The following is a 24282-nucleotide window of genomic DNA, read 5'->3' on the forward strand; positions in this document are numbered from 1 at the left end:
CTAAATATATAAAGAACTCAAAAGACTCATTAACAAGAAATAATTTTTTGATAGATGACTAGATATTTCTCCAGAGAAGTCATACAAAGACCGATAAGTAAATGAAAATGTACCCAACATCAGTAAATTCTCAGAGAAATGTAAATTCAAACCACAGTGATATATTATTTCATGCTTTTAGAATGGCTACCACCAAAAAGATAAAAGATAACAATTGTAAGAAAGTGGAGAAAAGGGAACCCTGGTGTACTGTTGCTAGGAGTGTAAACTGGCAAATCTTCTGCTTCTGGAAAACAGCATGGAGTTCCCTCAAAAATTAAAAGAAAACTAGCATATAATCCAATAATTTACTTCTGGGTATATTTCCAAAGGGGAAAAAAAAACATCATTGTCTTGAAGAGATAATGCATCCCTCTGTTCACTGCCATATAATTCACTACCTAGGTATCCATTTACATATAAATGGACAAAAAACTTTGATATAATTTAGAATATATATATATATTATATAACAAAATATAAAATGGAATATTATTTAATCCTAAAAAGTAGAAACTCTTGCTATTTGTAACAACATGGATGGACTGTGAGGGCAGTATGGTACGTGAAATAAGTCAGAGAGAGACAAATGAGCTCATGTGTGATCTCACTTATACATAGAATCTAAAACTGTGGAGCTCATTTTTTGAAAATTTATTAATATTTTAACTGAAGTAGAGTTGGTTTCCAATGGCATGTATTTTCAGAAGTACAGCACAATCATATATATATATATATATATATATACACACACACACACACACACACACATATATTTCAGATTCTTTTCCTTATAGCTTATTACAAAATATTGAATATAGTTCCCTGTCCTTAATAGTAGGTCCTTTTGTTATCTATTTTATATATCAGTTCAGTTCAGTTCAGTTGCTCAGTCGTGTCTAACTCTTTGTGACCCCATGATCACAGCATGCCAGGCCTCCCTGTCCATCACCAGCTCCTGGAGTTCACTCAGACTCACGTCCATTGAGTTGGTGATGCCATCCAGCCATCTCATCCTCTGTCGTCCCCTTCTCCTCCTGCCCCAATCCCTCCCAGCATCAGACTCTTTTCCAATGAGTCAACTCTTCACATGAGGTGGCCAAAGTACTGGAGTTTTATTAGTGTATATATAGTAATAGTATATATTAATCTCATCCTCCTAAGGAAGGTACAGAAAAAGGAAGAGAGGGAGGAAAGGGAGGAAGGTAGGGGAGGCAGGAGAGAAGGAAGCAAGGAAGGAAGGGAAGATAGAGGAGGAGGAGAGAGGAAGAGAAGAAGGAAGGAAAGAAGGAAGGAATGCAGAAATAACGAGATGAATCAGCAGCTTCAACTGACAGCCAGATCATTAAATTTGGGTATAAAATAAGTATGAACAAATAAAAGTGGAGATGAAAATGTGAGTGAGAAAGCATAAGTAGATTTATAAAGGTGTAAAAGCAACTCTCAAGAAAATTTTAAATTGTGAAACTAAAACCTGCTCTCATGTTGTTGTTCAGTCACTAAGTTGTGTCTGACTCTCATATTGGGGGGAAATATACAAATATGAAGTATCCGTAATACATACAAAGATATAAAGAAATAAGGAAGACCATCTATCCTTTGCATCCCTATCCAAAGGTTCAGCATTTTCAATATAGAGTCCCTGCAGGGCCAACAACTTATAGATAACAAATAAGGACCTACACCATTTTATACAAGGGACTAGAGCATCTGTGAATTTTGTTATCTGTAGGGTCATGGAAACAATCCCTGTGGAAACTGAGGGGCAACTGTAAAATGTTAAGAAACACACAATGGAGTAAGAGGTTTTAGAGTGAGAAGGTCGACTATGGATGGATAGATGGATAGATAGATGATATATATAGATGCAGATAGGCCATATATGATAAAGAAGAATGTAACAGAGTATACTCAAAAAACAATGACTGAAAATTCACTGATGAATACCAGTACATAATTTAAAAGCAGTCTATACATATTTAGAAAATTGAAAATTGCTAAAAAGAAAAATTATAAATGCTACTAGAAAAAGAAAAATGATTTCCTGTATGCCAGTGATAGAGTGACAATTGACAACTTTAGTAAGTTAGAAGCCAGATAATAATGACAACAGGAAGAATATAGCATTTCCTATAGATATATAGTATGGTAATTTTTAATTTTTTTAAAATTGAGTTTTAAACCTATTTAAGGCTAATTTTGAGTTATATATAATGTTACTGATTTATTTAACCTGAATGTCAAGTTACAACTAAACTTTAGTTCTTTCTCAAGATTCCAGAGTTTGGGAAAGGGAGAATGCATAGCCCTGATTATATGTACTGCTGTCTGTATATACAGCAAGGCAAGCAAGCTATAATTTATTTCAATTATCTAATTTACATTATCAGTATTTTATTATGCCTCATCAAAATTTCTTAAAATTCTATTTATAGTTGAAGTAAAATAAACAGCTACCAAGTACTTACCCTTTTTTAGGTCCTGTATATGGAGAAAAGTCCTTTGATGTTTGGGAGAAAAATGAATTTGATATATAGGGGAAAATGTAATGTAGTCAGATAAGTATTTCAAGAAAATAATAGCATTGGGTAATTTGGGTAGAAAAAATGGAAGCTCTTCCTTAAAAAATAAGCTATGATTTGAAGGAATTCTACATGCAAACTTTCTAGACAAAGGTACCAAACACAAATACATACTAAGAAATGTAACTTGAATGAGCATGACAGTATTGGGAAGTGAAATTATTTTAATATAATTAGGGTTGACTTTCAAGTGGAAAATGTGGTAAGAGATTAATTAAAGTGGTCTATAACTTTCAGATCATGAAGGATACTCTAAGATATGAAAAATGTTACTTATTCTAAGTGAAGAAGAGCACTATATAATGGATGTTGAAATAAAAATGACAGAATTAAAAATTTGTCTTTTACATCTATTACTCTTGGAGTAATAAGAAATGCAGTAGGGAAAGGATACCATTAAGAAACGTCACAAAAATCCAAGAAGGAAATTAAACAGATATAGATTAATATTCTTTCTATTCATAGGTGTCCATTTTAATCTGCTATCTTTAAAATAGTCTCCAGTATGCAGAGTTTTAGTTTGCTCATTAAAAAACTTTATATGATTTCCTCTTTAGACCCATTAACTCTTATCTATTCTAATACTCTTTATTTCTGTATATTCCTGGTCTTACCCAATTTGGGTTTGGTCTCATTTTTTGTCTCAACTTATTTACATAATTTTTGTTTTTGGCTACAAGTTTATTTGCTATCCTAGGTTTTGATTTGTATAACACTTTAGTGTTAGTTGCTCAGTCATGTCCAACTCTGGGACCCCCGTGGACTGTAGCCCGCTAGGCTCCTGTGTCCATGGTATTCTCCAGGAAAGAAAACTGGAGTGGGTACCCATTCCCTTCTCCAGGTGATCTTCTTGACCCCCAGGGATTGAACCTGGGTCTCCACATTGCAGGCAGATTCTTTACCATCTGAGTCACCAGGGAAGTCCCATAACACTTTAAGAAATACATTTTCCTGAGTACTCACAGCCCATACATGGCTAAAGATATAAATTTGCTATTATGGATTATTCTATTGGCTCTCTGAAACATCAGGCTCTCTGAATTCCATGGACTAAGTCCATCATTTATTTATGTATCTGCATTAAAGAAGGTCCTACAGTGATGAAGAAATGGGAGAACTGGGGAGTTAAAATTGAGGGATGACTTACAAGGCCATAAGAACACAGTAGTTAGAGAGTAGGGGATTCAGGTGATTCCTCATCCTCTGGGTTTGGTCACATAGATGATGTTGATTTCATACTCTGAAACAGAAAATGTAGACTACAGTTGAAGAGTTTTGAAGTCTTCATTTGATCTGATTAATTTCAAGGTACATAGCAGGTGATATAGAGGTCAAGATATAATTCAGATATCAATGATGTTCTAGGAATATTCAAAATATAGTTGGTAGTTGAAGTCACTGAAGTGAATGAGATTTCCTGGGATGTATATGAGAGAGAATACTAAAAAGAAGCACCAAGAGAAGAAAAAGGAGAGAAGAGGACAAGAGTTTGAGAACAGAGAAAAAGAATTTTTTAAAAAGTAGAAAATAACTGGTACCATGAGCAAAATCCTGAAATTAACAGCTTTCAAAAGGATAGAGAATTTTATGAACCCGATATACATATTTGCAACAAAATTTATTACTAAGTACAAGCATTTATCCCTACAGGAAAGGAAAAAAAAAAAAAAAAAACAGAGTAGGAATGCGAGGAGAGCCAATGGGTTAAAAATGCTGATGTCGTAGAAAGAAAGAAAAAGATCCAAAAAGAAGCATCATATATACCACTCCAGAAATACCAGATCAAAAAAGTTTTGAAAGTCATTTATTGCATCCACAACAAGGATATCACAGTGTTCTTGACAAAAGAAAAATAGTTTTTTAATAAAAGAAGTAAATAGATTTAGTTGGTTGAGAGTATCTAGAATATGATCACTTCTCTCAAGGAGTTAAAAACATAAGGGGGAAAAATGAGTAATATCAGAATTAAAGAACTGCTTATATCCATATGGTTTTTGTTTGACTATTTATATGTGCTTTCTCAAAATCATTTAAAAAGGAAGACAATGGAAGAGTTTGAAAAGATGAATAATATCAATCTGTAGAGATATCTGATGGGATATTTTCACCTGTCTTAAGTATGTGCTTTTAATATTCTCTCTTGGAACATTAAAGGAAATCAAAATTCATTGTTTATGTTTGTATAAACTATATAAAGTAATTAGTTCCCTTTCTACCCAATCCTCAATGGGCTAAAGGGAATTAAAGTAGATAAAAACTTTAAATTATTTGAAGTTTAAGTAAATAATTACAAATTTGCTATGAATGAGCTGTTTCAAATTAAAACAACACAGATGCTGTTCTATTTAAGAAGCTATTCTCTCTACAGAGAGCAGGTCATAGGTGTCTATACAAAATGTTTAGTCTTAGATCCTGCTGTCTTATAGCATAAAAAGGCCAGTGGTGGGAAAAGAGGAGGGTTCTAGTGTTAAGAAATCATTTAGGACATGGAAGTTAACTGGCTTTTGATTTGAAGCATAGAAACTAAAGTGCTCATAGAGATACAAGTAGCTAAATACAATAATAAATACCAGAGATAGCGTTTAACTAATTCAGTAGTACACGTGTGTGTATATGTGTGCCCAGTTGTGTCTAACTCTTTGTGACCCATAGACAGTGGCCCATCAGGCTCCTCTCTCCATGGAATTTTCCAGGTAAGAGTACTGGAGCAGGTAGCCATTTCGTACTCCATAGGATCTTTCAACCCAGGGATCAAACCCACATCTCTTGCCTTGGCAGGCAGATTCTTTACTATGGTGCCATCTGGGAAGCAAAAGTATATGTACATTTAATAAAAAAGAGCCTGGTATATATAGGGATTAAATATTATTTGTCTTAATGAAATAATTTTAGAATCATGAAGATGAAATGTCTTTTTTTCTATTCAATGTAAAATAGTGATTTAATATTTCATCAGTTCAGTTCAATCTCTCAGTCATGTCTGACTCTTTGCAACTCCACGGACTGCAGCACACCAGGCTTCCCTGTCCATCGGCAACCCTTGGAGTTTGCTCAAACTCATGCCCATCGAGTTGGTGATGCCATCCAACCATCTCATCCTCTGTTGTCCCCTTTCCTCCCACTTTCAGTCTTTCCCAGCATCAGGGTCTTTTCCAATTAACCAGTTCTAAGGTATGGATTTCAATTATGTAGGTAAACATATTTAGAGATTACATACTTTTTGCAATGTATTTAGTGAGCTATCTTGATGAGGGTATATTTTGCATAAAATATATAGGAATAAACAGTTCTTCAATGATTTAAATGTTTTATTTACTTCTTTGGAGGTGTAGGATAGGTAATTTATAAACTTGAATAGTTAAAATCAGATACAGAAAGAATTAAAATAATGCTGAAAGCAATAATCACTACAGGCATCCAGAGAAGGGAATGATTATTGTAAGAAAAAGGTTTTTGAAGTGTGTAGCATGTATTCCCTATACATTGAGACATTATCACATGAACATTCAAAGTGTACCTGTTGCCATCAGAACACACAAATGGTCATATACTTTGTAAAAACTTAAGTAAAAAAAGTTAACTACACTCTTGTATACATTAAAAGTATAGAAACCTAAGCTATTAGGTTTATTTATTAAACATTTATTTAATAAATGCTCAACTAAATATTTATTAAATACCATTGAAATAGTTGTTACTAGGCAGTATGTAAAGGCTGGCTTCTGAGAGTAAATTTCTTTGATTTTGGATTTAATTCTTGGTATCTTTTAACTAATTAATTACATGCCTTGTACTTGAACTGTTATAATCCAGAGAGAAACCATTGGTGTTTCAGTAGTTCTTTTGACTTTCTGAAAATTTCTTCCTCCTAAAGGTCATCAGTGTCAGACTTTATTTTTGGGGGCTCCAAAATCACTGCAAATGGTGATTGCGGCCATGAAATTAAAAGATGCTTACACCTTGGAAGGAAAGTTATGACCAACCTAGATAGCATATTTAAAAGCAGAGACGTTACTTTGCCAACAAAGGTCCGTCTAGTCAAGGCTATGGTTTTTCCAGTGCTCATGTACGGACCTGAGAGTTGGACTGTGAAGAAGGCTGAGCGCCGAAGAATTGATGCTTTTGAACTGTGTTGTTGGAGAGGACTCTGGAGAGTCCCTTGGACTGCAAGGAGATCCAACCAGTCCATTCTAAAGGAGATCAGTCCTGGGTGTTCTTTGGAAGGAATGATGCTAAAGCTGAAATTCCAGTACTTTGGCCACCTCATGCGAAGAATTGACTCATTGGAAAAGACTCTGATGCTGGGAGGGATTGGGGGCAGGAGGAGAAGGGGACGACAGAGGATGAGATAGCTGGATGGCATCACCAACTCGATGGACATGAGTTTGAGTGAACTCCAGGAGTTGGTGATGGACAGGGAGGCCTGGGGTGCTGCAATTCATGGGGTTGCAAAGAGTCAGACACAACTGAGCAACTGCACTGAACTGAACTGAATGTTTCAGTCATGTCTGACTCTTTGCAACCGTGTGGACTGTAGCCCACCAGGCTCCTCCTTCCATGGGATTTTCCAGGCAAGACTACTGGAGTGGTTTACCATTTTCTCCTGCAGGGGATCTTCCTGAACTAGGATTTGAACCTGTGTCTTTTGCATCGCCTGCAATTGCAGGCCCGTTCTTTACCACTACCACCACTGAGGAAGCCCTATCTACTTTAATGTTTTTCCTAAAACATTATTGGGCTTCCCTGATGGTTCAGTGGGTATAGCCCCTGCCTGCAATGTGGGAGACCCGGGTTTGATCCACCAGTTGGGAACATCCCCCTGGAGAAGGAAATGGCAACCCACTCTAGTACTCTTGCCTGGAAAATTCCATGAATGGAGAAGCCTGGTAAGCTACAGTCCATGCGATTGCAGAGAGTCATACACGACTGAAAAACTTAACTTCTAAAGTATTATTATCTTGAACCAGTTGTTATGTAAACTTCGAAAGAGCACTGAAGAATTGATGCTTTTGAACTGTGGTGTTGGAGAAGACTCTTGAGAGTCCCTTGGACTGCAAGGAGATCCAACCAGTCCATTCTAAAGGAGATCAGCCCTGGGTGTTCTTTGGAAGGAATGATGCTAAAGCTGAAACTCCAGTACTTTGGCCACCTCATGTGAAGAGTTGACTCATTGGAAAAGACTCTGATGCTGAGAGGGATTGGGGGCAGGAGGAAAAGGGGACGACAGAGGATGAGATGGCTGGATGGCATCACTCACTCGATGGATGTGAGTTTGAGTGAACTCCGGGAGATGGTGATGGACAGGGAGGCCTGACATGCTGCGATTCATGGGGTTGCAAAGAGTCGGACACAATTGAGTGACTGAACTGAACTGAACTGAACTGAACCTTAGAAAATAAAGTCCTGCATTTCTTTTGTATTAGTGTCTATATGTTATTGTTGGCATGAAGTAGTAAATAATCAGCACGAAACTGAATTGGATTTCTGTACTCAGTGAATTTACTGTTCCCATTACAAAAGTTTTCATTACAAAGATACAATTGATACACAGTTAATATGTAGCATTAGCAAAATAGCTATTCTTGTTTTCTCTGATTCCTGGAAGGACTGCAACTTCTGTGAACAGTAGTCCTTTATGCAAATGAATTAATGTGATATCCTAAAGGGTATGCATTAATGCCTTTCTTATTAACCAGTTAATCATTCATTTTCCAAACACTTTTAAAGCATCACCTTTGTGCCAAGCATTGTGATAAATACTGGTGGAACAGAAAAGAACAGAGTTGAGAAAAATCTCTTGTAATTAATTTACTTACAGTTGGAAAGCTGAGTTAAGAAGGGTGTCTACTAGACAGATAGTTCTGTTATTGTTGTTTTCAGTCGCTAAGTCATATCCGACTCTTTGAGACCCCATGAACTGCAGCATGCCAGTCTTCCCTGTCCTTCAGTATCTCCCTGAGTTTGCTTAAAATCTTGTCCGTTAAGTCAGTGATGCCATCCAACCATCTCTTCCTCTGTCACCCTCTTCTACCCTCAATCTTTCCCAGCATCAGGGTCTTTTCCAAAGAGTCGGCTCTTTGCATCAGGTGGCTGAAGTATAGGAGCTTCAACTTCAGTATTAGTCCTTCCAATGAATATTCAGGGTTGATTTCCTTTAGGATTGACTGGTTTGATCTCCTTGCTGTCCAAGGGACCCTCGAGAGTTTTCTGTAGCACCACAGTTAGAAAGTATCAATTATCTGGCACTCAGCCTTCTCACATCCATATATGATTACTGGAAAAATCATAGGTTTAACTTTACAGATCTTTGTCAGCAAACTGATATCTCTGCTTTTAAATATGCTGTCTAGGTTTGTCATAGCTATTCTTTCAAAAAGCAAGTGTCTTTTAATTTTGTGGCTGCAGTCACCATCCACATTGATTTTGGAGCCCAAGTAAATGAAATCTGACAGTGTTTCCACATTTTTCCCATTTGTATGCCATGAAATGATGGGACTGAATGTCATGATCATTGTTTTAGGAATGTTGAGTTTTAAGCCAGCTTTTTCACACTCCTCTTTCACTTTAATCAAGAGGCTTTTTAGTCCCTCTTCGCTTTCTGCCTTTAAAGTGGTAACATCTGCATATCTGAGGTTGTTGATATTTCTCCCGGCAATCAAGAGTTAGTTTACCTGGAGTAAAATCTCACATCAAAGTTTAATTTCATTATGTAACTCCTTTTGTTTAGGGAAGTATTTTTTGTCTATCAATTCTAGAGGAGGGTTCATGAACATGAGATATGAGGAGACTGTAAACTGTTTAGCTAAGGTTTCTTCTAAAAAGGAACAGGGATCTAGGAATGTAATAGATAAAAAATAAGAAAAGATAGTGTTATGCAGGAAGAGGAGAGAAGGCAGAACAATATGGTCGGAGGCTGGCACTTTGGTTGATGGGTGGGGCTGAAGACCTTTCTTAAGAGTTGGAAGTTTGGGGTCCATCTGAAAACTATATTTGATAATATGCTATAATATAGCATCTCCTATGCTTAGTTATACTTAAATCTCCAGCCAATAATTATTTTTATCTAGTATTGTTTGTGGCATAGGTGACAGAAAACAAATAGATTTCATGCTCTTGAGTTGGATCAGCATTCAGATCAGATCAGATCAGTCGCTCAGTCTTGTCCGACTCTTTGCAACCCCATGAATCGTAGACCACTGCAAATAGCAGGAGTATGGGAAAACATCAAAAGCTGAAAATCACAGCCAGTTATAAATAGAAAATAGCAATCAAAAGAAAGCTCTTGGCAAAGAATGAGAAAGCACTTTGTTTCAAAGAGGACAGATAGCAGGATCAAACCCATCTTATTTGGAAATTAAGGAGCACCAGCCATCCAGGCTTCACTAAGCCTATTAGTATGCCTGTTTCCATCCCAACATTCAAGTCTACAGTTAACATTTTTAGTAAGTCACAAGATAAATACCTAACTCATCAATCTTCCTTTAGAAATAATAACTTTATCTCCTAACTCTTCCTATTTCCTTTTGCTTCTGTCTTTTCAAGGGTTCCAACTTTGAACTCTTATCAGTTGACAACAATAATGATTCTTCAGAATTAAGTTGAACATGTCTGCTCTAGAATGCTGAGCTTCCATTTCTATAAAGTAACTTTTAGTGATCCCAAGTGAAACTTTTATTGGCTCCCAGGTGTCCACACTATGGGCCACAAGCCAGTCAGAGAAAGCATCAATCTATCAAGGAGATAAAGCTTCCACTGGACTTATGCCATCGCTCCACTGGTGTTCTACTCCAGCCACCTCCTGTGACTCTCCTTGCTACAGTGTCCACTCATGTCACAGTGGTTGTCTGCTAACTATTTGTTTTAAAAAAATATTTTAGTAAACTCTACAGGTATCACTTCATAAAGCAATCCTTGAGAAACAACTCTGTAAGTGTGAAATCTTAAAGACTGGAAGCTTTGTATGTGTGTGAGGTTTTTCAATATATGAGATTTGTTTGATTTCAATTTCTTTCAGATAAACATTTAGCTAAGGCCATCTCTGAGAGTTGGACTGTGAAGGCTGAGCACCAAAGAGTTGATGCTTTTGAACTGTGGTGTTGGAGAAGACTCTTGAGAGTCCCTTGGACTGCAAGGAGATCCAACCAGTCCATTCTGAAGGAGCTCAGCCCTGGGATTTCTTTGGAAGGAATGATGCTAAAGCTGAAACTCCAGTACTTTGGCCACCTCATGCGAAGAGTTGACTCATTGGAAAAGACCCTGATGCTGGGAGGGATTGTGGGCAGGAGAAGAAGGGGATGACAGAGGATGAGATGGCTGGATGGCATCACTGACTCGATGGATGTGAGTCTGAGTGAACTCCGGGAGTTGGTGATGGACAGGGAGGCCTGGCGTGCTGTGATTCATGGGGTCACAAAGAGTCGGACACAACTGAGTGACTGAACTGAACTGAAGGCCATCTCTCAATTTTGAATAATTTTGAGGCCATCTCTCAAAATTATTGGTATATTAATAAATAGGACCCAATGTTCAAGCTAAATAGCACCATGAACATTATACATTTCAGAAGTTATATCCATCATTTTTCATGTTAAAATATTTTTAAAAACATTATCAAACCAACTACTGAAATGCACCTATGTATAGTAGCCTAAATATTCATGAAATTTATAATGATTAACTAGGTAAAACATAGACCATATTTGTATTATAAAATATTTTAATTTATATTCTAGGAAGTAAGAGTAGGTACATCTTCCCCACTGATACATATGCAGCAAGGCAGTTTTAAACATAGGGGTTTATATTATGTTTTGCTTTCTCATTTGTGCAAACGCTTCTTGCCTGGGAAATTCTATGGACAGAGGAGCCTGGTGAGCTACTCCATATAGTCACAAGTCAGACACAATTTAGTGACTAAACCACCATCACCAACTGATAATATAAAGTGTATTTTTCAGGGTTATTGATTATATGATATATGTTAATTTTTATTTGTCTTGCATAGCAATTTTTAAATGCTAATAATTAGATCAAGAGTTTTGAACAGTGAATATGAGTACTTGTACATTTTTTTCAACAATGTTTATTACTAATTATTACAGATTTATATAAGTAAAAGAAGTTGTGCAATAGGTTATACTCAGGAACTGTTCAACATAATACAGGTGTTCACAAATTATGGTGTGGGATTTCAGATTAGAGCATGTATAGTATCAAAAATAAGTTAAAATTAAATTTAAAAAATTGAATCAAATATAAAATATTAAATCTAATTAAAATTTAGATTAAAATTAAATAATGTTCAATGTCAAGAAGAGTGAATATGGTGAACAGCCTTTACATTTGAGTTGTTGTTTTTGTTGGGGCTTCTCTGATAGCTCAGACAGTAAAGAATCTGCCTGCAATGCAGGAGACCAGGCTTCAACCCCTGGGTCAGGAAGATCCCCTGGAGAAAGAAATGGCTACCCACTCCAGTTGTTTAATTGCTAAGTTGTGTCTGACTCTTTGTGATCCCAAGGACGGTAGCCTGCCAGGCTCCTCTGTCCATGGGATTTTCCAGGCAAGAATACTGGAGTGGATTGCCATTTCCTTCTCCAGGAGATCTTCCAAACCGAGGGATCAAACCCACATATCCTGTGTTGGCAAAGGGGTTCTTTACCACTGAACCAACATGAAACTTCATTCACTTGAGTAGATAATTTTAATTAGCTAAGCTTCAGATCTGTAATAGAAGAACTGCAGTACTACAGAGGTAAAATATCTAACTTTTATATAAGAATGAAGTAATGCTTTCTTAGGAAAATAATAGTTAAGACGAGACTTGAAGGAAAGTTAGGGATTAACTTGACAAGGGTTGAGAATACATGTGGAGAAGAATTCAGAATCATTCAGGTACAGAAACATTTATGAATTTCAAGTCAACGAGGAAAGAGAGAAGGGATAGAAGGTCAGTAATGACTGAGTTATATGAAACTGAAATATAATGAAACATAAGGCCAGAGAGTTAGACACAGCACAGACCTTTTAGCACTCTGTAAACGTTAAGTATTTTGAAACACATTTAAGGGTAATGGAAGTCTCTGACTCCCATTAAGTAAGAAACTGATATGATGATTTGTCTTTGATTAAGGTCACTCTGACTGTAGAGTGAGGACTAGACTGGAGATCATTCAACCAAGGAAAGAGACACTATTGATCTGAGACATGGGAATGGAGAAACAGAGCCAGAAATAAGAAAGCATAAGATAAAATCAGCTAGTCTTGCTAACTAATTTAATGGAGAAAGGCAGAGAAAAATGTTGAAGAAATAGCAATAATGTTCAGATCTGTGGCTTTAACAACGAGGAAATTGTCAATACCATTTTAATAAGGGAAAAAAAGAAAAAACGAATAGGTCTGAGACCAAGAGGATTTAATTATTGTTGGACATGCTGAGTTTGAAACCTCTTTCAGACCTTGTGCTAGAGATATCCAATAGGCAAGCTGTAGGGGTTTCTAGCTCAGAAGTGGATGGACTAGAGATATGGATTTGTTGATCTCTGCAATGCTACACATGCATAGCAATTAAAGATCTGGGAATAGACTTTGTGTAATTGTATCATTAAAATCATAGGATAATTTAAGAGTGATTAAAAATTTAAGAATTGTGCACTGAGTTGGTTACATCTGTTGGGCTTTAGCAAAGTGAGAGCAAGCAGAATATCACAAATTTAGTTTCCTGAGAGAACTCAATTAGGAAACACCTAGTCATATTAGGATTCAGCTCCTGGAGGTCTGTGGCAGACAATTAACAACCACTGAATATTCATGAGCACTTCTACAGTTCTCAGCCAACTTGTAGTTGGGGCCATATGATTGGATTCTGGCAGGAGCCCAGTTGTACAATCATGAAAACACTTTCCATATGAGAGGAGTTTTTGCAAAGGATTGTAAAGAAATAAAGATTAAGACCTATAAATGAATATTCTATATTATAACAAGCATTCTTTTATCATTATTGTAAGGCAGTGGCCAATACTGACAGATCCTTGGAAAGGTGAGTTCATGCGGACTATGTATAGTAAGAGGGAGATAGAGGTGTTGGTAGACAGTCCTTGGATTTCATCAAGAGTCTTGTAGGATCAATTATAACTGAGTATTAGTATCTTTCTCATACTGGGCATGGGAATCCTCTGGTGTTTTGTCTTTAGTTCATAATAAAATGTGATATTTGCATGAATATATGTGAGGACATACACTTGCATGGTCCCCATACACATGGCCAGGAAAACATCAACCCAACATATAAAAACCCATGTTTAGTTCACCCTGAGATCAATATATCAACCGTTCTCCATGGCTCAAATATTTCACAGTTCACTTTACAGAAAAATTTACCTCCTCCCCAGAAAGTTACCCATTGTACAAAAGGAAAACCCAAAGGTGACTACTCTAAATATTGCATGTGAGCACAACCTATTAGAAGTCACCAACATCATTGACATCCATCCTCATTTTTCAACGAGGGGACTTTGCTTCAGGCTCAAGAACGTATAGCACTAGAGTGAACAATCTAGGTGTTTTAATAGTCTTTTCCTTCACATTGATGGACTGAGTTATCTGATTGGTGAGATATAGAGAGCTGTACAGGCTCGGTTAACCCCACAAAGCCAAGTTAACAACTGGCTGGGGTCACTGTATTAAATATATGTATGTCCACTGATCTGTCATAAGTCTCTTACTGTATTATCCTACTGACTTGTAAAACAGGCCTCACTATTCTTTCATATGGCTGCCTGGCAAACTACTATTTAGGACACCACATTGTCCGCACAAGTAGTTCCAATTGTCCTCACTTTGGGGGTCTTGTTTTTGTAAGTGTTTCTTTGTTTTTGCAAGCCTTTCAGTGGTATAGTTTTTTTTCCTGTTCCCTATTCTTATCCTGGCTGCAATGTGCATGTGTGTGTGCTAAATCCCTTTAGTCATGTCTGACACTTCATGACACCATGCACTGTAGCCTACCAGGCTTCTCTGTCCATGGGATTCTCTAGGCAAGAATACTGGAGTGGATTGCCATGCTCTTCTTCAAGGGATCTTCCTGATACAGGGATTGAACCCATGTGTCTCGCATCTCCTACACTGGCAGGCGTTTTTTTGTTTTTGTTTTTTTTTAACCACTAGCACCACTTTGGAAGCCCCAACTGCTAAGTACTCAATTATTTCCTTCAAGCTGTGTATCTTGTTGATGATGCTTTTTCACTCCTTCAGTGAAACGGGGAAGGCTGGAGAGTGCTGGGCTAGGGATAAATTCTCTCCTTCAGCCAGAGTGTGTTTCCAGAATTGAGCTCTGGCATAGTCCTTTCTCCTAGAGACTAGGTTTGTCTTATGGGGAATGCTTTGTCTACACTTCACAGTAGTTCCTCTTCTTCTCTGTCTCTGGAACAGCAGAGGATTTTCTTGGGTCCTAAAATTGAGAACCTGGTCAGGTTCCTTGTAGGGAAGCTCATGAAAGTTTTGGGAATATCTAAGACTGTTCCCCTCAGAAATCTCTCCCTCTCTATCCCATACTCTGTCTCTAGCAATTCATCACAACTGCCATTTAATGTTTCTACCAGTATTATATTGATCCTGGAGTTTCTGCTTCTGGTGATTGGACCTACCTTGCTCTATCATTCCAGATGCACTTGTCTTTCCAGGTTTTAAAGCAATTGTCTGTCCTGAAATCTTGGAGTCCAAGAAAAACCACTGATTCTCAGTTTGTGTAGCTTTATCTTGTTCTAAGAACAGAAGAGATGAGATCAAGCACTTTGCACATTGGAGCTGAACCTGTATAATTTGCTATTTTTCTTCCTCATCTTTACATATGCCACTTTGTGGTGGTTTGGCTGGACACTGATGAAAATATAACCCTGGAATGAGTCATTAGAGGTTTTGAAAAGGAATGGTTACTACCTGGAAGTTGTGGACTATGAGATTGCAGTGTTTAAAATTTAAAGATCTGCATCATCAAAATATATCATTATCTGTGTTCTACCCCAGGAGATTCTAATTTAATAGGTTTGCAGTGGGGCCCAGACATCAATGCATTTTAATATCTTTCCAGGTTATGGTAATATCTAACCAGATTGGGAACCACTGCCATAACAGAACTTAAAAGACCATCTCTAGAAAAAATTTATGATATGGCTCAGAGGTTTTCCTACTGAGGGGGCGGGGAGAGAGTTTTGATAAACCCCATTTGAGAATTTGAATACTTTTGCTGCAAAATATTTGAAACTATATATACATCAAAGCCTTTGACTGTGTGGATCACAACAAACTGGAAAATTCTTAAAGAAATGGGAACATCAGACCACCTTATCTGCCTCCTGAGAAATCTGTATGCAGGTCAAGAAGCAACAGTTAGGACCAGACAGGGAACAATGGACTGATTCAAAACTGGGAAAGGAGTATGTAAGGCTGTATATTGCCATCCTGCTTATTTAACTTATATGCAGAGTACATTAGGTGAAATGCCGGGCTGAATGAAGCACAAGCTAGAATCAAGATTGCTGGGAGAAATATCAGTAACCTCAGATATGCAGATGACACCACCCTTAGGGCAGAAAGTGAAGAAAAACTAAAGAGCCTCTTGATGAAAGGGAAAAAGGAGAGTGAAAAACTTGGCTTAAAACTCAGCATTCAAAAGATGAAGGCCACGGTATCTGATCCCATTACTTCATGGAAAATAGATGGGGAGACAGTGGAAACAGTGACAGACTTTATTTTCTTGGGCTCCAAAATCACTGCAGATGGTGATTGCACCCATGAAATTAAAAGACCCTTGCTCCTTGGAAGGAAAGTTATGACCAAACTAGCCTGCATATTAAAAAGCAGAGACATTACTTTGCCAAAAATGGCCCACCTAGTCAAAGCTATGGTTTTTCCAGTAATCATGTATGGATGTGAGAGTTGGACCATAAAGAAAGCTGAGCACCAGAGAATTGATGCTTTTGAACTGTGGTGTTGGAGAAGATTCTTGAGTCCCTTGGACTGCAAGGAGATCCAACCAGTCATTCATAAAGGAAATCAGTCCTGAATATTCATTGGAAGGACTGATGATGAAGCTTAAACTCCAATACCTTGGCCACTTGACGGAAGAACTGACTCATTGGAAAAGACCCTGATGCTGGGAGGGATTGGGGGCAGGAGAAGGGGACGACAGAGGATGAGATGGTTGGATGGCATCACTGACTCCATGGACATGAGTTTAAGAAAGCTCCAGGAGTTAGTGATGGACAGGAAAGTTTGGCATGCTGCAGTCCATGGGGTCAAAAAGAGTCAACACAACTGAGCAACTGAACTGCACTGAATATATAATAGAGAAAACAATGTTGGGGCAGGGCATTCAAGATTGAGGGTACTAACTGTGTCCCTCGGGGCACCCATGATGTTTACACTGTCTTCCAATAGATGTTTCCTCGCTCACAAGCCAAAGTGTACTCTACTTAACAGAGAGAACTAGTTCAAGGGGTTTAAAATTGACCCATTTTAAAAACTGACCCAAGTTTAAAACTGATCAAGGGCACATATTCTATATGTATATATGATTTTATTTATCAAATAGGACTTGAACTGTTTTCTCTCAAGTGTTGTAAAAGATCCAGGTAGAAAAAGCATTAGCCAAACATAATGGTGCATAAGTTCAATATATACTGTGTTAGGGACCATGAGGAATGGTATGTAAATTGAAGTCCTACATGAGCAGATGCTAGGAGTGCCCATGTGGACCTTGCTGATCTATCTGGGGCAGAACACTGCTGCTGCTGCTGCTGCTAAGTCGCTTCAGTTGTGTCTGACTTTGTGCGACCCCATAGACGGCAGCCCACCAGGCTCCCCCGTCCCTGGGATTCTCCAGGCAAGAACACTGGAGTGGGGTTCCATGTCCTTCTTCAATGCATGAAAGGGAAAAGTGAAAGTGAAGTCGCTCAGTCATGTCTGACTCTTTGCAACCCCATGGTCTGCAGCCTACCAGGCTCCTCCGTCCATGGGATTTTCCAGGCAAGAGTATTGGAGTGGGGTGCCATTGCCTTCTCCAGGGGCAGAACACTAGAGCAAAGCAATAAGAACCACTGACTATGTCCCTACAGTTACTTTGAATTCAGCATTAATTTCTAGCTTCAATTGCCAGAATCATAGTTCCACTTCAATTTTCATGAAGTTAATCGGACATATCTGTGAGATTTCATGTTTATCCAAAAAAAGTGTATCCCCTTATTTGATATAATTTACAGAGTCTGTTTCTTACACTCAAATACGGCTCATTAAGTTATACAAGGAGGCATATAATTTAGTCAAATGTAGCACAGGATTATATTAACCTATGTTTAAATCTCAGGCTCAGCCACATCTAGGTCTCCCATTTAATTTAAAAAAAAAAAAAAAAAACAGGCATGCCTCGTTTTATTGCGTTTCACTTTACTGCACTTCAGAGATACTGTGTTTGTGGCAATCTGGGTCAAGATAGTCTATTGGCTCCATTTTCCCAACACCATTTGCACTCTTGTCTCTCATATTTTGGTAATTCTCACAATAGTTCAAAAACCATTTGCAATGGTACCTGTGATCAGTCATCTTTAATGTTACAACAACAAAATGATTATTATTTCTTGGAGGGGCAGATGATGGTTAGCATTTTCAGCAAGGAAATATCGTTAATTATCTTACATTTTTAACATAATGATACAACACACTTAACAGGGTAAACATAACTCTTATATGCACTAGGAAACCAAAAAACTTGTGTGACTCACTGAAATGTGACATTTGCTTTATTGCAGTGGTCAGGAACTGGCAATATCTCTGAGGTGTGCTTGTATTATGGTGGTTCAGTTCAGTTCAGTGCAGTAGCTCAGTCGTGTCTGACTCTTTGCGATCCCATGAATCACAGCACCCCAGGCCTCCCTGTCCATCACCAACTCCTGGAGTTCACTCAGACTCACGTCCATCAAGTTAGTGATGCCATCCAGCCATCTCATCCTCTGTTGTCCCCTTCTCCTCTTGCCCCCAATCCCTCCCAGCATCAGGGTCTTTTCCAATGAGTCAACTCTTCACATGAGGTGGCCAAAGTACTGGAGTTTCAGCTTTAGCATCATTCCTTCCAAAGAAATCCCAGGGCTGATCTCCTTCAGAATGGACTGGCTGGATCTCCTTGCAGTCCAAGGAGAACTTCTCCATGGAGAGAGTCTTCTCCAACACCACAGTTCAAAAGCATCAATTCTTTGGCGCTCAGCCTTCTTCACAGTCCAACTCTCACATCCATACATGACCACAGGAAAGACCATAGCCTTGACTAGATGGACCTTAGTTGGCAAAGTAATGTCTCTGCTTTTGAATATGCTATCTAGGTTGGTCATAACTTTCCTTCCAAGGAGTAAGTGTCTTTTGATTTCATGGCTGCAATCACCATCTGCAGTGATTTTTGAGCCCCCCAAAATAAAGTCTGACACTGTTTCCACTGTTTTCCCATCTATTTCCCATGAAGTGATGGGACCAGATGCCATGATCTTCGTTTTCTGAATGTTGAGCTTTAAGCCAACTTTTTCACTCTCCACTTTCACTTTCATCAAGAGGCTTTTTAGTTCCTCTTCACTCTCTGCCATAAGGGTGTGTCATCTGCATATCTGAGGTTACTGATATTTCTCCCAGCAATCTTGATTATGGTGGTAGTAGTGATAATTGCTAAGTCCATATCCTTTTTTGGAGATTTATTGCTGGAGTTCTTAAAACTGGAGCCACATTCCAGGAACTTTCATCATGTTTTTAATATGAGAAAAGATAAAAAATAAAGAGATAAAGATCTTAACCAGGAAAAAAACTGATTCCTGAAATAAATTTCTTTTTGTAAACCTAGAAAGAATCACATTCTTTTTTAGGAATTTAAGGTGGGATCCAAGAAGACTAAATCACTTTATTTCATTTTCTTTGCAGTTTTTCTTTTTTTGATTTTTAAAAAGACTAAAGTTTTCTAATAAGGTTTCATTTTTTGTGTTTTTTGGCTGGGAGAATCTCTGTAATTGACCATAACAAGATAGTATCATGGAGAATTGACTAGGAAGAACTTCATTGGAGAATTTCTGGTATTATTTGTATGAGACAGTAAGCGTGATACTATGGATGTGGTCACAATAACTATGATTATAAAAACCTTATTTCTAATGCAAGAACTTGAGCATATGAGTATTAACATGTTCCTCATAAGATGGCTATAGAGAGTACAGAAGTGAACCAAATTTCAGTTAATACAAGCATCAAAAGGAGCTTGATTACCACAGAATGAGCGTTATATATAGTATAGAAGGAGTCTGGGAGAGATGTTCCAATCAGATTTATTAATAAATGTTTCATTGGGCTCAAGAATGAGCCCAAATATTGCACAGAAGCCTTAGATAATTAAGAGATCTGTGTAAATTCTTTGGATTATAAACAAATGAAAATATTTGGTTTCCATAAGGAGTTATCCTATTTGAGGCTTTTTGCTTCACTCCTTATTATTATGTGTGTGTGTGTGTGTGTGTGATTTAATTCACCTACCATAGTACTCCTCTGGAGAAGGAAATGGCAACCCACTCTAGTATTCTTGCCAGGAAAATTCCATGGAGAGAGGAGCCTAGTGGGTGACACAGTTCATGAGGTTGCAAAGAGTTGGGCATGACTGAGCACACATACCAGGCATCATAGTTCTCATATTTAAATTGTAAATCATAAGGCTTTTTAGTATATTCACGAAGGTGTACAACCACCACCAATGTCTAATTACTGAGTATTTTCATCACCCACACAATAAATCTCATTCTATTAACAAGTAACTCCTCATTCCCCCTTTCCTCCAGTTCCTGACCACCACTTATCTACTGTTTGTTCCTACAGGTTTGTCTCTTATAGGTATTTCATATAAGCAGAATCATTTACTATTTATCCTCTTGTGTCTGACTTATTCTACTTTTTATAAGGATTATTTATGTTGTAGTATATCAACACATTATTTCTTTTTTGTGGTGAATATAGCCTACTGCATGGTGTATTAATTTCTTAAGACTGCTGTAATGAAATACCATAGATTGGATTGATCAAAAGAACAGAAATGTACTGTCTCATAGTTCTAGAGGCTAGGTGTATGAAATCAATGTATTAGCAGAGCTATGCTCCCTCTAAAACCCTGGGTAGAATCTTTCTTTGCATCTGGAAGTGTCTGCAGGTACTTGACTTCCCTTGGCTTGTATTTCCATCCTGCCAAACTCTGCCTCTGTCATCACATGGCCTTCTTCCTGTGTGTCTGATTTTAGAGGGCACTTCCCTTTTCTAATAAAGACACCAGTTGCTGCTGCTGCTGCTGCTAAGTTGCTTCAGTCATGTGCGACTCTGTGCGACGCCATAGAAGGCAGCCCACCAGGCTCCCCCATCCCTGGGATTCTCCAGGCAAGAACACTGGAGTGGGTTGCCATTTCCTTCTCCAATGCATGAAAGTGAAAAGTGAAAGGGAAGTCACTCAGTCGTGTCCAACTCTTCACGACCCCATGGACTGCAGCCCACCAGGCTCCTATGTCCGTGGGATTTTACAGGCAAGAGTACTGGAGTGGGGTGCCATTGCCTTCTCCGAAGACACCAGTTATTAGGCCCTAATATTATATTAGGGCCTCATGATGACCTCATCTTTACTTGATAAAATATGCAAACGCTCTGTTTAAAAAGTTCACATTCTCAGACAAGTTTGATTATGATTTCAACATATCTTTTGAAAGATACAATTCAACCTATAATATACAGGCATCCACATTTCCTTAATCCATTCATTAGCTGAAGGGCACTGGGTTGTTAAGCTCTTGTTTATTGTGAATCATGCTGCTATGAGTATTTACGTACAAGTTTTTACATGGACATGTTTTAATTTGGTATATACCTAGCACCCGGTGGCTCAGATGGTAAAGAATCTGCCTGCAATGCAGGATATCTGAGTTCAGTCCCTGGGTCAGGAAGATCCTCTGGAGATGGAAATGACTACCCACTCCAGTATTCTTGCCTGGAAAATCCCATGAACAGAGGGGCTTGGCAGACTACAGTTCATGGGTCGCAAAGAGTCAAACACAACTGAGTAACACTTTCACTTTCGTATTTAGCACATTGACTTTAAAGTGGGATTGCTGGGTCACTTCTAGTAATATATAAGACTTCTGATTTTCCACATCTTCATCAAGATTATTGTCTGCATTTTTATTATAGCTATCAATTGGGTGTGAAATGATATCTCATTTTGATTAACATTTCTCTAATCATTTGATGTTGAGCATCTTTTCTTGTGCTGATTGGCTAAGCTTCTTTGGTGAAATGTCTATTCCAACCCTCTCTCATTTTAAAATTTGGTTGTCTTTTGTCACTTCTTAACTCACTAAGATGAGTGATTTATCTTGTTGGTGAGAGAGCAAAAACACAAAAGTAGAGAGATCTTACTCTAAAGCTTCACAACACATGTTCTTCATCAGACATGTCTTTGAAATTTTTAGTGAAGCTTCCTAATGAGTCATTTTTATTATGGGAAGAAAGGACTTGGGACAATTTATGGTTCTCTCGAAGTCCTTCCTTCACATTAGAGACCCAGGGTAATAGATATGTCTCTAATGAGGTCTTTGATCACTTTCACTTTTTATAAAAAAATAAAAGGGCACTTAGTTAATGAAACATTTCCATATCATAATCTAGATGATCATTTATTTTGCACTATATTTTCTAAGGATTCAGTCTCCTAAATTCATAAAAGATGGATTTGGTTACTATAAGCAATCCTGAGTTAGAGATCCTCTATAACATAATTCCTTTAGTATGGATTTCCCTTTATTCGAATATCATTGGTTTATTTTCCAGGATAGTCAGTTGTCAACATGTTTGAAGATGATTAGACAGAATTACCTGCTTTCTTTCTTTTTGGAAGTTGTCCTTTTCCCTCAGCCCTGAAAATTGGGACATAATTGGATCTTGAGTTGGCTATTTTAGCTCCTTCCTCCCTAATGAACACTATAATTGGCCCACATTTCTTGGATAAGACTTTTCAATCTTAAAATTGTTTGTGTGCATGTGTGTGTGTGTGTGTGTGTGTGTGTCTGTGTCTGTGCATGTATGTATGTATGGTTGGCTGCAGCATGAATAGCATGTAGGTCTTTACTTTCCTTTTTTATCTTGTTCGAGTATCTTACTTAATTAAGTATGTTTGCTCTGCCCATTAAATATTCCCTGAAATGAGTTGGCTGAGATCTATAGACTAGTGCTTCTTAAAGGGTGTTCTCCAGAGCAGCTGAATCAGCATCACTTGGGGACTTATTAGAAATGCAGATTCTCAGGCTCCATTTCAGACCTGTTAAATCAGAAGCTATGAGGTTGAGCCCAGTTGTCTGTGTTTTTCAAGCCTTCCATATGTTCTAATGCATGCTCTATTTTGAGAACTGCGTTTAGACTGTGAGGCAAGTATTGGTAGTCTCATCACTTAATTCAGCATCGTAGTTAGTCCCAGGTTCTCATTTAAAAGATTCCTTTCAGTGCAGTTGAGTCACTCTGTCATGTCCGACACTTTGCGATCCCATGAACTGCAGCACACCAGGCTTCCCTGTCCATCACCAACTCCCCCAACTCACCAGCTCCTGGAATTTACTCAAACTCATGTCCATACAGTTGGTGATGCCATCCAACCATCTCATCCTCTGTTGTCCCCTTCTCCTCCTGCATTCAATCTTTCCCAGCATCAGGGTCTTTTCAAATGAGTCAGCTCTTCGTATCAGATGGCCAAAGTATTGGAGTTTCAGCTTCAACATCAGTCTTTCCAATGAATATTAAGGACTGATTTCCTTTAGGATGGATGGTGGATCTTCTTGCTGTCCAAGAGATTCCATTAGTTTTCAGTAATTTTCAGAAAAACAGGCTTCCAGCCATTTTGGCTTTTGAAAATATTACTACTCCCTATTTTAAAGAAAAGCAATCCATATATGTTGAAAATAAATCTGTATTTTTTTAATAAAAATATCAAGCTTTCAATTTAGTCCTTACCTTGATACTTATGATAGCTGTCTTTTCAGAGACTATCTTTACTCAATCTTAAGACTCAGAATGAAAAACTTTTATTATTTCAGCGCATCACAGCTAGAATCTACTGTTCAGTCTTTACACCTTTCAAGTAAGGAATATAATGAGGCTATCAGGACCAAATCTACTCCCATATTCTGCATAAGTTTAGTCAATATGCCTGGGGTGATTTTATCCTTATCTGTATCTATTTCCTGGTGTTACCATGGCTTCCAAGGACTTCTGAGAGAGAAGAAAATGTTTCTCCTATCTGTACATGACTTTCAATAAGAAATCTGTATTTTAAAGGATCTCTTCAATTGACAGCCCTTCAGTGCTTAAATAATTCAAACTTGCAGTATTTGTTTGATGAAAAATATTTACTTTGTTTTCTTTAAACCTAAAATTCTAAAATATTTAAAATTTTAAATAGCAAGAATCTAATCTTAGGCCTAAATATAGTTCACACCAATACATTAAAATATCTGGAGGAGTTTGGAGGAGATACTTAAAGATATGCATTTATTTGAGGTATCCTACTGTACTTGGATTGACAAAAATAAACCCACAAACTAAACAACAACAAAAAAAACCCTTA

General features: G+C 37.7%; 1 long non-coding RNA gene across 2 annotated transcripts in view; it reads right to left on the minus strand.

Annotated features, from left to right (window-relative positions):
• The window catches only part of LOC139178234 (uncharacterized), a 169358-nt gene that overhangs the window by 119956 nt on the left and 25120 nt on the right, over positions 1 to 24282 (minus strand). For both annotated transcript variants that reach the window (XR_011562680.1, XR_011562679.1), the window contains exon 2: positions 3769 to 3861. This is a non-coding gene — a long non-coding RNA (uncharacterized lncRNA). The remainder of the gene's footprint in view (positions 1 to 3768; positions 3862 to 24282) is intronic.

Source organism: Bos indicus, chromosome 21 (assembly GCF_029378745.1).
Source record: "Bos indicus isolate NIAB-ARS_2022 breed Sahiwal x Tharparkar chromosome 21, NIAB-ARS_B.indTharparkar_mat_pri_1.0, whole genome shotgun sequence".
In the NCBI taxonomy this organism is placed as follows: Eukaryota; Metazoa; Chordata; class Mammalia; order Artiodactyla; family Bovidae; genus Bos; species Bos indicus.